Here is a 15,004-nt window from a genome sequence, read left to right on the forward strand (position 1 = left end):
ATGTGTGTGTGTGCGTGTGTGTGTTAGGGTGTGTGTGAGTGTCAGTGTGTGTCTGTGTGTGTGTGAGTGTGTGTGCATGTGTATTGATAAGTGTGTGTGTGTGTGTATGAGTGTGTGTGTGTGAGTGTGTGTATGTGTGTGTGTGTGAGTGTGTGTGTGTGTGCATGCATATTGATGAGTGTGTGTGTGTGTGTGTGTCTGTGTGTGCGTGTGTGCATGCGTATTGATGAGTGTGTGTGTGTGTGCATGTGTGTGAGTGTTTGTGTCTGTGTGTGTGAGTGTGTGTGTGTGTGAGTGTGTGTGTCTGTGTGTGTGTGTGTGCATGCGTATTGATGAGTGTGTGTTTGTCTGTGTGTGTCTGTGTGTGTGTGTGAGTCTGTGTGTGTGTGTGTGTGTGTGTGTGTGTGAAATACAACAGTGGCATTATATAAACAAACTGTCATTTAAAGGGTTAAATCCTGACAATGAATTAATATTTGGTAGTTATGATCAGGACTGATTTTGGTTAAAAATATTAACTCACTGAAAGTGGAAAATAATATTAATAAATAATATTATTGTGGCAGTTTTTTGACGTAGACATCTTTTTCCTCAAAGGACTTCTGAGTAACTTCTGAGTAACACACAAGGGTTAATTTGTGTTCTTAGTAGAAAATATAGTTTTGCGCTGTAAAGTTAGTTAGGTCAGTAGTGTTGTGTCTTACCTGTGTTCTGTGAGGTCCTGTTGTGATGTCTACAGATAATGAACCAGAACAGCAGAACCAGAAACGAGCTGCTCAAGACTAGACCGACACAGATCCACACGCTGGGACTAACGGCAGGCCAGGACTCGCCTGGACCTCTGGTGCTCACCACGGGCTTCAGAACATGCTGAGGAACTTCTGCAGACACACAACAGAACATCTGTACACACATCATACATGACCGGCGAAAGACACTTAAGATCAGTGAAGATTCAAACAAGCCAAACATCTAAGCTAGCCACCAGGCAGGTCTAGTTGGATGGTTTTAAAGGGTTTTGGGCACTTCTGATCTGGACTAGCCTCTGGTCTTAATAATGGACATTATAAATGGCATGTAATGGTCATTACTCACCGGTGACGGGTGAAGGTGTCAACCCCAGGGAGTTGTGAGAAATGCAGAGTTTGAGCAGAGAGTCCCACACAGAACCAGAAGGACACGATCTCCTCTCCATCACAAACACTGAAGACCTGATACAAGACTGAGAGTAATGACACTGATACTGACAGAAAGAGAGAGAGAGAGAGAGCAACAGGAATGTTTCACTTCTTCATTTATGATGTAGGAAAGAGTGAATCACTGACAGAGTCTCTAGAGAGACACAGAAGAAAAAAGGACAGAGATACAGCTAGAGTTTGAACTTTAATTTAGGTCAGATTATTTTACATTCAGATAAACACACCAACGGACAGACAGATAAAACAAGATCAAATATGGCGTGGTGTAGCGGTCAGACTCAGGTTACTGGAAGGTTGCAGGTTCAGCCTCATCAACCCAACGTCACACTAAACAAGCTATTTTCAAGTTTGCGAATGAATCACTCTTTTGATTTGGTTATTTTCAGTGAATGCGTCAAACAGGTTTGTACTATATCGTTCGGACATCTCTCACACCTGGAGCGATTTCTCACTCAGTAAAACAACAACTCACAACAAAGAGAACAAACTGAGCAAAACCTGCAAGAGCATTGAATAAACAGATAGTCCCGCCCCCAACTCACGCCATTGGTCGAGTCAATGTTGCTGTCTCACTTGAGACGGGTCACTCAAAACAAACACAGGAGTTTTTCAAGCACCACAGAGACAGTGTTGTTTACAGTTTTTCAGAAAATGATCCTATGAATGTCTCATGGTTGTTTCTGCATATTAAGATGGAATAGAAGAAAGTATTTTAACACCATAAATTAAAGTTTTCCAACCAAAACAACAACAACTGTAGCTACATGAATGTACTTAAAATAGCTTTTCATTACCATGTTTTTTTGGACATGTACACTGCAATCACATGTACGGTAATCATTTAGTACCCCTGCTATTACCATCTGACCACGGTAGTGCCAATGCAGGCTACTTATGCCAAAGAAACTTCAACTTCTTACTAGTGAAAACTATGTAAATAAGTCTTTCGGAAATGCTTTGTAGCCCTTAGTTGTCCAGATTAGAGGTAGACTGATATATCGATTTTACCGATTAATCAGTGCCGATAGTTGCTTTTTTGAACAATTGGTTATCTGAAAAAATCTTTGCCGATAGTTTCTCGATAGCTGTCGGCGCTAGACGATTCTACCGTTAGATCAAGGGGTGCATTAATCCACGGGCTTATACGGGCTGAAGCCCAGGGGCCTATAACTCCCATGGGGCCCAGCGGGAGGAGCGCGTTTAAACGCTTTCAGCGGGACACGCAGTTGTTGATGTGGTGACTGTGCGCAACCGTTAAAGGCATCCGTGTAGTGCTTGTTCAATGCACAGCAGTTCCGATTTGCTGTGTTCGAAATCTTTTATCACTGACCATATTCATCCATATTTCTATCCTCACGTCAATGCATATTTGGTTATTTTGATTAGATAAGCAAGTGCACTGAATTGAACAGAGGGCATGCAAATAAAATACAACTTTATAGAAACATTATATGTCCAACTTCATAACTTGTGAATAATAATAAATCTTATTTATTAATATAAATATACAATTTTATTTGATATATACCACTCAGCCACAACATTAAAACCACCTGCCGAATATTGTGTAGGTCACCCTAGTGCCGCCAAAACAGCACCAACCCCCTCTCAGAACAGCATTCAGAGATGCTGTTCTGCTCACTAAAATTGTACAGAGCGGTTATCTGAGTTACCGTAGACTTTATCAGATCAAACCAGTCTGTCCAATCTCTGTTGATCTCTCTCATCAACAAGGCGTTTCCGTCTGTAAAACTGCCCCTCACTGGATGTTTTTGGCACCATTCAGAGTAAATTCTAGAGACTGTTGTGTTTGCAGAATATGCTCAAACCAGCCCGTCTGACACCAACAATCATGCCACGCTTCAAATCACTGAGATCACTTTTTCTTCTCCATTCTGATGGTTGATGTGAACATTAACTGAAGCTCCTGACCCGTATCTGCATGAATTTATGCACTGCTGCCACACGATTGGCTGATTAGATAATCACATGGATGATTGTTGGTGTCAGATGGGCTGTTTTGAGTATTTCTGGGATTTTCACACACAACAGTCTCTAGAATATATAGTCAATAAAAGCCTAATTTGGTAAATAGCTGACTTAACTTTGTATGAGTGTAGTAACGGAAAATAACAGTCCCTGGGGTGTTTAGTGCTTGTTGATGTTATTCACTAAATCTGAATTTTTTCTAGTTATTATTGGAATTTTATTTGAACAATAAACAACATCTTGGAATTTTTTATTAATTGTGGACTCTTGTAACCTTAATTTTTAAATATAAATATATCTTATCTTAATTGATTTAAAAAAATATTGGGCCAATTTATCAGTTATCGGCCGTTTCCACCACCTTAGTTATCTGTATCGGCAAAATCCACTATCGGTCGACCTCTAATTAATGCTATCATGTTTTGCATTAATGCCATTTTGAAATCAGCACACAAGAGAGCAAAAATAAATAATAAAAACAATACTTCAAATTCAGACAGCTTTGCTAACGAATCATTCAGACCAATTTGTGAATCTGTTCCGATTCATTAAAAGTAATTCACTCAAAAGAAGTTTGACACTCACAAATATTTCATCTCTAAGGCTTGTGAGCAGAAGAAATATCTATTTCAGAGTTAAAGGTGCTGTTAGCGATTTTAGCCGTTCTACTTCCAAGAGACTGAGCCGTTGGATTAGCCACGCCCCCTCTTTCCAAAACCCCGCCCTCCAAAGCTTTATTATATTATATAAGCTTTATTGAGACCGACATTGCACAAAAATGATTGTTTAAAACAACAGCAGCACAATAGCACCCTCACCTGGCAACTGTTATGAACAACATGCCATATAAATGGCATTAAGCCTCAATAATTCACTGCAACTACAACACTATGAGAACACGCAAAATGATTGACAGGTCGAAAGAGTCATTGTCCGCGGACACATTTCTGTTTGTTGTTTGTGAGTCTAGAGCGGTCACAGAGACTGGTGAGATATCTCACAACACTAATTTCAGTAATATCTTTCAGGGAAAAGGAAAATGTTTTGCATACATTTACACGCAAGCAATATTTTCCAGTAAATTACCATTTTAAAATAAATTCAAAACCTAAAAACACAATCACACAGAAACAGCAGTAAGAGAAGTATTGAATCAGCTTGCGATGTAGAGCAGCTCTTTTAAGTCTCAGGACAGTAATAGAGGAACAGAGAAAGACAATCATGTGGATAGAGAGAAAGAACGACAACATCAACAGCTGGAAAAAGATATGAGCAACAGAAATGACCATTAACCTTAAACATCCTGAACGCTTTTACCTTAAAACCAACTTCCTAAATATGTTAATCTGTTAACAGCTCCATCTGTTATACTTTATTTTCATGTATGCAAATGTATTTGCTATAAATCAGTATGTGGTGACCAGATGGCTCATCTGAAATCTACCAACCTTCATTATTTAAATGTTTATTCTCATTTCTTCATCAATCACAAGATCTCTGGTGGATTTCTGAGGAAATCACATTAAATGTCGTGACTAATCACTTCTCCTGAAATCTTGTTATATGCATCAGAACTAACAGAAAGTCACATGCAGTCATCAATGATCTGACACATTAACAAACAGATCTTCATGAAGAATCGGACAACAGCTTTGAAAAATGAAAGTGTGATTCTAGAACAGCCACCGTTACACTCACCCCCCTAAACCTCACTCCCATCCGGGTCACGGCACCATTGTGACACTCCTGTTCTACCCTCTCCATACGGGACTCGAACTTGCATCTCTGCCATGGGAGGCGAGTGCGCTAACAAAGAAGCTAAAGGCTACAGCTTCTAGCGTCAGTCGCTAGTGCACCTCTTGAGGTCAGGAGAGTGACGTTACATACTCATTGCACAGCTATCTATCAGCTGGTCACCGTTACACTCACCCCCCTAAACCTCACTCCCATCCGGGTCACGGCACCACCGTGAAGCTCCTGTTCTACCTGCTCCGTACGGGACTCGAAGGAGTCCACTTGAAGGGCACATATATCAGAATCATCAACAGTAGATCATTAGTGATCACTTGTCATAGATTTCCGATATGGCTTAATGATTGTGAACTGCTTTTAAGACATTTTAAGGATCCGCGGGAACCCTGAAAAAGTGTAGAAATATCTTATAAACACCTTGTACTGCCATGACGTTAAACAGCAGAAGATTTCATGTTTAACTGGACTGTACAACTGTCATGGGGTTGTTGCTATGGTTACCGTTGTATCTCATGATGTGTTTGAGGGAGGTCATGTTGCTCGACGACGAATGATCTCGACGGAAGATCATGGCACGGGGGCAAAAGTATTAGGAGTACTCGTCGCCGTACTTTTTCCACTTCTGCTGGTATCTGCTCTGAGTGTAAACCTTACATTGAAACGCACATTATGGGACGGCCAGTAACCTACAGATCAAACAGAATTACCTCAGTAAATTATTTTTGAGGTTATTTGCAATTCTTATTATTTTCTTATTATTATTATTATTTTCTCACTTGAACACTTTTTTTTTTAAAGTAGAAAAATCCTATTGTAAGGCTGACATCAAGATGTCGTACAAGTCATAAAAACTCTCACACAGAAGAACATTTTCACCTGAGTCAACACATCCTACTGAGCAAGGACAATAAAACACAAATCTCACATCTGACCCCTATCTCACCTCAGGCCAATTTAGGCCTAACAAAGTTATAAGGTCTTTGCCAAATGCTGTATAATTCTGGAGGTCTGTCCCCATCCCTGCCTGTATGTTAATGGGGTGTGTCCCCAGGACTTCCAAACCTAACCACTCCCAAAATTCCCTTTGTTCATGGTTTGGGTATTTAAGGAGATGTGACACAAATGTTCATGGTTCTCTGTAGTCAGACGATCCCACACAGTTTACTGTGTGTAGTTTACATCAGGTAATGGCAATTTGAATTTCTTCAAAATGTCAAAATTTGACTTATCAATGTCTAATTGGAATTGATGAATTTATTATTTTACCTGGCCAATAAATTGTTACATTTGAGTTTATTCTGATTTACTCTATCACCGTGTCCTAACTACACGCGACGCCACGGCACGCGATAAAAGGTATCTTTTCCATGTTAATCACAGTTTTTGTCCTAACCAGACGCGACGGCGACACGCGAAGTTTCTAATTTAGAAACGGTTCCTATTTCTGCGACGTCGCGGCTGACAGATCCGCCCACACAGAGATCTCATTGGATGGAAGTTCTGCGTCTCATTAATATTTAATCATCAAACCTGGACGACGAGGAACTGACTGTCGAAGTTCAAAGGCATTCAATTCTCTACGATAAATCCCACAAATTCCACAAAGACATCAGGAAAAAGGATTCCGTCTGGAGAAGTATAGCTGAAGCATTGAATACACATGGTAAGTTAAGTTTAGACTTTCATCTACAGCGAATGAATGAATGAATGAAGCATTTAGCTATAGTAGGGTACTAATGACGCATCAACCTGTGTAAAACAAATTCCGCTTTATTTTCAATGTAAAGTAGAGTGAATAGGCATGACGATTTGTGTCCCTGTATCCAGGGGTGTCATTCCAGACAATCTACTGAAATACAGGCAGGGTGGGGAGTCGCAATGACAGTATAGTATTAAAATTGTTTCATTTGAGTTTGAATATAATTTTCCTATAATGTTATTTCTTGATTTGATTATGTTCTTACCCATTTCCAATGCGGGTGCGGGTGTGGCGTCTCACAGTCGCGTCGCGTCTAGTGTGGACAGACACACTTGCTGTCGCTGGAATTTTATCTCGTCAAAAAAATTCCAGCGACAGCAAGTGTGTCTGTCCACACTAGACGCGACGCGACTGTGAGACGCCACACGTCAATCAAAAATCACAGCCATTCAGAACAGCGTGTGGGCGGAGTCTCTCTGTGAAAGCGCACTGCTGGCCCGCACTCGCATTGGAAATGGGTAAGAACATAATCAAATCAAGAAATAACATTATTAAAAATCAAAACATTAACAAAATATACTCATTGACTAATTTTGTTATGAAGTACAGTTGTATGTTTGCATAGTATTCAGTTTGAACGCTATATTATATGCTTTCAAATCCATTATCGCTTGTGGCACAGTGACCTATTTTTAACTAAAATGTGTACCACCAGTAATAAAAATAACCAGTGTAATTTCTTCATATGACAATCAGTTTATTCGATCTTGTTCATAGGGAAATTCATATCCATCCCGTCGCTTTATTATGGATGGAAGGAAAATTATATTCAAACTCAAATGAAACAATTTTAATACTATAGGCCTACTGTCATTGCGACTCCCCACCCTGCCTGTATTTCAGTAGATTGTCTGGAATGACACCCCTGGATACAGGGACACAAATCGTCATGCCTATTCACTCTACATTGAAAATAAAGCGGAATTTGTTTTACACAGGTTGATGCGTCATTAGTACCCTACTATAGCTAAATGCTTCATTCATTCATTCATTCATTCGCTGTAGATGAAAGTCTAAACTTAACTTACCATGTGTATTCAATGCTTCAGCTATACTTCTCCAGACGGAATCCTTTTTCCTGATGTCTTTGTGGAATTTGTGGGATTTATCGTAGAGAATTGAATGCCTTTGAACTTCGACAATCAGTTCCTCGTCGTCCAGGTTTCATGATTAAATATTAATGAGACGCAGAACTTCCATCCAATGAGATCTCTGTGTGGGCGGATCTGTCAGCCGCGACGTCGCAGAAATAGGAACCGTTTCTAAATTAGAAACTTCGCGTGTCGCCGTCGCGTCTGGTTAGGACAAAAACTCTGATTAACATGGAAAAGATACCTTTTATCGCGTGTCGCGGCGTCGCGTCGCGTGTAGTTAGGACACGGTTTGAAACTATTGTCTTTAGTAGATTACGTTAAGTCCATGTTTCCGCAAATCTTCGACCAGGTTAGCAGCGGACTAAAGCCGGTTTTGAGTGGAGCATGGGGCGCACCATCTGAGACTTTAGAGCTCTGTGTACAGGCTCGATAGGGAATTTCCGTTTAGTGTTGACCAAGCCTAAATAGGGTGAAGTCTAAACCTCTGGTTATTGTAATATTTTCTAGCTAAGTGTACGTAGGAAACTATGGCATGATCATATAAAACTACTTTAACTTGGGTATGTTGGTCTATCGTTGTAAATGTAGTGGTCATGACCTCTGGGTAGAAATGTTACTCTAATTAAGTGTTTACTATCTAAGGGGACTAAACAAAGTACTTGTAGATAAAAGGGCAAGCATGAGCAACCAGCTAATTAGTATTTAGTCAATTACTGTTTTAATGACCAAAACTGGCGTATTTGTGACCGTGAGATCCGCGTTCACGGCCGGCACGAGACTCTCTAAGCGACAGGAATCCGAATGAACGAACACAATAGAAAATAGATTTAAATACAATGATTCAATGTAAAATCAAATTTAATAATAATAACTAAGATTAGAACATTAATATATCCTTAGAAACTTTTATAATTGGAGTCAGATAAAATAAACGAGGATTTTAAAATGAATAATATAGTTGTATAATTGGAATTAAATAACTTATACTGAATGCGCATGAACACAGAAAGATGGAGACCTTCATTCTCGCTGTTGGAAGCCGCCATTGGACCAATAGGCCCTTACACTACTTAAAAACTTTTACAGTAAATTAAAAAAAAAAAGATTTCCTACAAATCATCACACAATTAAATACAATTAGGGATGCACCGATATGCTGGTCATTGATATTTATATTTTACAAATAAACTTGCAATGCAAAAACCATAAAATGCAATAATTTTAAATCATTCTTAATAAACCATTGGTTTTTCATATTGCCATTTTCATGCTTAAGACCAATATGACAATGGTTTTAATTTGGTCAATAATTGGCCAATAAATGCCAACCAAAACGGATGATATGATTCATATCGGTCATCCCTAAATACAACATCTAATAATGACAATATAAAATATGAATAAAACACCATAAATATAATATTTTAAGATATTAGATTTCTCATAATTCTAGTGTATGACGTGACTAAATAATGTTGTTTCTCACATGAGTTGTATCTAGAGAAGTTTTTGCCCACTGTTCTCCGGTGCTTGCCAGCGCGTGTGCCAGTCGTACAGACTGGCAGGAGTAATAGATGCGCATTGTACCAGCAAAACCATCTCAACTTAAACAACAGGTGTTGTAATGCATGCACAGACACTGAACATGTGTTATGCTTTTACATTTAAAGCATGCATGCTTTATGAAAGTCAAGATTAAATAAAGAAAATATTACTTACTTTCGCTGCTCACTGATACTGCAGCTCAACAAACGAGAATAAAAACAAATGTTGTTGTTTGTCATGCTTATGTTGCTGTCGCTCTGTCGATCCACAGAAACCGAAATTAAAGCGGAAAATCCGAAATTAAAGTGAAAAAGTGTCCTTCTGACTAAACAACATTCATGAATCCTGCACGAGCTCCTCACACGCGCGATTAATAATCACGCGACCGCAAAACGCAAAGGACGCTGTAAACACACTAAAGAAGGAGAAAAACAGTTTCACCCCAGATGGGACTCGAACCCACAATCCCTGGCTTAGGAGGCCAGTGCCTTATCCATTAGGCCACTGGGGCGCATTGCCTTTCTAGTGGGGCGGAGACGCTTATAAACGTCCAATAAGACTCCAGTACACTGTCACATGACCTCTTGCGGCTCTATGCGTAAGATAATACTGATCAGTTTATCAGTTTCAGAATATACTTCACTTTTTATTTTAGATCGACTAATTATATCAAAATAATGTCTACTGTTGATTTAGTTTAGTTAAAGTGAAAAACAGTTTTTTTCACTTTAAATATACTTTATATATGTGTATTTTCACATATAATATACACCTTCTTTGAGTTGAGGTATTTGATCTGTTACTAAATGAGCCATTCCACCGAATGGGTGACATTTCTGTCCCCAGGACATTATATGTATAAAAATGCACGAGAATTAACTCTAAAATCCATTTTATTATTAAGCAAAGTGTCCCGCACATTAAGCTAAATGCAAATGTAAATTTTAATTAAAAACATTATAAAACCTACCTAGAACACTACAAATATTGCATTTGTTGCATGTCCCCACTCTCTATGTCTATATTTTACCATGAAATATAATGATTAAAATCCTTCAGAAATCTTATTTCTTTTGCATTGTTGTGTGACTTTATATCCAATCTATGCTTTTATTAAAAATAAAATCCTGAGAAAACAATATTTTATCTAATATTTTAAATAAAATAAACATTTTAGTCATGTCCCCAGGTTTTCACTCAGTCCTGTTAGGCTAAAACATTCCCCCCTCTAAAAAACTTGGAACATTCCACAAGACACATTTTCAGTTGCATCATCTAGACCTTCTGAAGGCAATGGGAAGACAAATAGTAAGTCCTCTCATTTTATTTTCTGTATATTTGATGATATTGCAGATATTTCCGAGAAGGTCAATCTCAACATACTGTCCTGTTACCTAAATTATTTGTAAGATGTTATTAATTTATTTTTAAGATACAAATTTTTGGTAAATCACTAGAATTTGCGAAGTATCCTCGTGCTATTAGCATGTATGCTATGTGGCTATATTTCATGTGTTTGCTAATTCTATGCTAAAAACTCAGTCCTGTTACCTTCAGTCCTGTTACCCATATAAGCCATAACAGGACTGAGTAACAGTAACAGGAGTGAGTAGCATCCTCCGGTGTATTGATTTATTAGTGTAAGTATTAGTTTATGTAATAAAATTTACTTGATTTTTTAAAATTTTACAGTTACCGTTCCTTAAGTTGTAGACGTATAAGTTTTACAATGTGAATACCATGCTTACAGGGAGCCAATCCACCACTAAGTGCTGCAGAAAGGCAGCGACTCTATCGCGCCCGACGCGTTGCAGACCCAGAGAGGAGACAGAAATATTTAGAGAAGGAAGGTGAAAAATACAGGAAGGACCTTGAGTCAGGCAGGAAGAAACTAATCAATGACCTCAGTCAGAGAGAAAAGGGCAGACGTCGCAGAAAGTGGAGGGAGAATTATCATAGTATCAAGGACAGGAAAGAAGCCCTCCAACACCTTGTCACCCCTCCACACAGCCCCCAGTTATCACCAGAGCAAGCTGTACATCCACAACCAAGCACTTCCAGGTCTACTTCATGAAACACTCATGTGCCAAAGACAATGTGCTAGAGGGGTTAGGATTAATGAATATAGACATGATTACATTACACGATGGCCCGGTTTCACAGTCAGGATTAGGCCTTGGTTCAATTAGGGCATTTAAGTAGCTTTTATAAATGTGCCTTTGAAAAAAAAAAAAAATCTGTTTATTAATTTATTGTGGTGCATGTGTTTTTTAGGCAACATAATCAAGGACAGAGAAGAATCAGAAAAACACGAAAAAAGCTTCATGAGCAAATTCAAGAGCTAAAGGTTCTGTTGAAAAAAGAAACCAAAAAACACAAAAGTACAAGAAAAGACTCCAGCGCTTTAAAAATAAAAATGCATCTCCACGCACAAAGGTAAAAAAACAGTTGAGACAGCTTCCAAGTGTGGCCATTCGGAGGTCTCATTTGTTTCATGAAGCTCTGGTGGAGGACATTCGAAACAAGTACAAAAATGCACGGGGGGAGAGGGAAAAGCAAATTATTTCAAAAGTGATAACAGGAAAAGTTCTGAAAAAGTACAGAATGCAACGGTTTGCTCTGAACTCACTGGGCTTTTCAACTAAAAGATGCAAAAATGAGAAAAATTTGACGGTTAACTACACCTACCAACGGAAGCAGAACAACCGAGTTGCAGATGTTCTGATAAGCAGAGTGAGGGATTTTTACTCAAGGGATGATGTGAGTCGCATCACAACTGGAAAGAGGCAGACCCTCACTCGGAAGAAAACCAAAAAGCAAAAACGGTTCCTTTTGGATACCATAAAAAATGTCCACACAAAGTTTTTAGCTGAAGAACAAAGCTCCATCTCGTACTCACTCTTCTGTAAGCTCAGACCTTTTTGGGTTGTTCATCCGACTCTGAGTGATCGGGACACATGCATGTGCAAGATGCATGAGAATCTGGGTTTTCTTGTCCAGAAGCTGCACTACTTGAAAGTAATCAGCACCCTCAATCTGGATGACCTTGTGAAAGAGATCTCATGTCAGACAGAAAATATAATGTGCATGTATGGAGAATGTTCTGAGTGTAAGGACCTCTCTTGCCCAGTCTCTACAGAGTACAACTCAGAAAATAATGTGTGTTATATCCAATGGGTAGTTGTGGATAAGCGGCACAAGAATGACCCCAATGGTAAAACATCTAAAATCACAATCAAAAAAAGAGTTCCAGACCACTCAAGAAGAACTGCTGGAACGGCTAAACCTGCTGCTGCACAGGTTTAAGAGACACACATTTAACATCAACAATCAGTTCAAACACTACAGGGCATTGAGACAAAACTTAAAAGTTCATGAATTCTTAATTCATGTTGACTTTTCAGAAAATTACCTCTGCAAGTACAGCACAGAAATACAGACAGTCCACTTCAGAGCATCACATCAGCAGGCAACACTGCACACAGGTGTGCTTTATGTGCATGCAACCCCTCGCCCGATGTCCTTCTGCACAGTGTCACCCTCAAGAATAAAGGGCCCACCAGCAATCTGGCAACACTTGTCACCAGTGCTTGATTATGTGCAGAGTGCACATCCAGAGGTCTCCACTGTCCATTTTTACAGCGATGGCCTCTGCACTCAGTACAAACAACGAGTTAATTTATTCTTGTTTTGTACTGAGCTGTTCAAGCGGGGATTCACTGCCAGGACGTGGAACTTTTTCGAGGCGAGCCACGGGAAGGGTGCCCCGGATGGTGTGGGAGGGGCCCTGAAGAGGAGGGCTGACAATCTAGTCAGCCAAGGGAGAGATATTCCGGATGCTGCAGAGCTGTTTGCTGTGTTGAAAGAGACAAACACAAAAATCCAGTTGTTTTTTGTCAGCGAGGAAGCAGTTGATAGTGCAGTTTCAGAGATGCCCAATGATGTGCCACCAGTTCCGTCCATTATGAGGATCCATCAGGTAGTGTCCCTAGCCCATGGAGAATTCATATACAGGGACGTCAGCTGCTTGTGCACAACAACACAAAATCTGAACTGTGGGTGCTTGAATGCAAAGCATTTCAAGTTTAGCAATCAGCAGACAGCTCCCATGGCCCCCACAGAGACAGAAGTTCAGTGGCAAAGTCTTGAGGTTGTTGGCAAATGGTGTGTGCTGAAGTACGATGGTGATCTTTTCCCTGGTGTCATCACTGATACAAGTGAAACACATGTTGAGGTCCGTTGTATGCAAAAGATTGGGGTCAACCGTTTTTCTGGCCAGCCCGTGAAGACATCCTTTGGTACTTGTTTGAGGACATTGTGTGTATTATCCCACCCCCGAGGCCAGTCACAGGTCGTCACATGGAAATCGAGAGCCAAGTCTGGGCCAAACTAAATACTTTTTAGAAAGGGCCAGGCAAGTTTTTGTTCTTTAATTTAGCGCAATTCTAGCTAAAACACTGTTGGATGTTTTGTTTTGTACATGAAGATGGAGAGGACCCAGGGGCCAGAAACACCCACCATGGCATGCTGATGGGGAAGGAGATACACCCGCCACACTCTCTATCTCCGTTCTCTTTCTCTCTGTCTTTCACTCCTTTGTTCTCTTTTCATCATCTTTGCTGACAAACCAGCACATTCCTTCAGAAATCTCTCACTCACTCAGTCCGGATACATTCCTGTTATGTTCATTCCTGTTACGGAATTTTCATTCCTGTTATTAAATTGTTTTTCTCTAAAAAATTAAATTAAACCACTGATTTTCTCAATTGTGTTATGTTCATCATTTATCCAATGGTATAATTAATTACATGATAAAAACATTTATAAATGTAAGGTTTGGGTCTCCTTTAAAATTAAAAAATGGCTTTGCATTTTTTTTTTTAATACACCTTGTGTGCATATATAGTGATTTTTTTGTGACAAATGTCAATTATTTAAACATGCAACCTACCATTTATTTAAAATAAACAATTTTGTGAGAGGAAAACAAAGAAATTAGTTTTTTTTTTAAACATGGTTTTTAAAAGACACACGATTTTTGGTAACAGGACTGAGAAAAATGCATCCATCTCCCACTTTGAAACCTTGTAAAAAATGAAATAAAGTTACCTGAGATTGACCAATATACATTTTGTATAGTGAAATATGTGTGTTATTAGATTCAGTGTTGAAAAAAGATAAAAAATTAGTTACATTTTTTAAAGTTACAACAGGCAAATGTCACCCTTTCGGTGGAATGGCTCATATACATAAAGACTGAGATTAAAAAATAAATTTAAACTCAAATGAAAAAGAGATGAATTCTAAAACCATCTTAAGATAGTTCGCAGTGCTGGGTAATTTACTCTAAAAAAGTAATTAATTACTAACTAGTTATTATATCTTCGACAGTGTATTTAGATTACTAATTACTCCGTCTGAAATCTTACTCCTTTCTTCCACACCTCATGAATCTTTTATGTATTTATAATCCCACTGAGGGTCCTTTCACCCTTTTATCCATAGAGTTGGATTTACTCATGAATTGATCTAATTACGTTTTTTCCTTTTTTCTTTCTCCTTTCTCTGACCACCCAGCCAAATTGCTGATATATGGCTCCGTATTATATAATCTTATTCATTGCAAAACATCAATTTTCGTTCGAGGACGGCTTATTCCCTGTCCC

At 39.0% G+C, this 15,004-nt stretch overlaps 1 non-coding gene across 1 annotated transcript; it reads right to left on the bottom strand.

The window, feature by feature from the left end:
* Positions 1–9,776: 9,776 nt before the first annotated feature.
* trnar-ccu (transfer RNA arginine (anticodon CCU)) lies at positions 9,777–9,849 on the bottom strand. Its single transcript has one exon. It is a non-coding gene; the product is annotated as a tRNA-Arg (tRNA).
* Positions 9,850–15,004: the final 5,155 nt, after the last annotated feature.

This window comes from Xyrauchen texanus, chromosome 12, assembly GCF_025860055.1.
Source record: "Xyrauchen texanus isolate HMW12.3.18 chromosome 12, RBS_HiC_50CHRs, whole genome shotgun sequence".
Taxonomy (NCBI): domain Eukaryota; kingdom Metazoa; phylum Chordata; class Actinopteri; order Cypriniformes; family Catostomidae; genus Xyrauchen; species Xyrauchen texanus.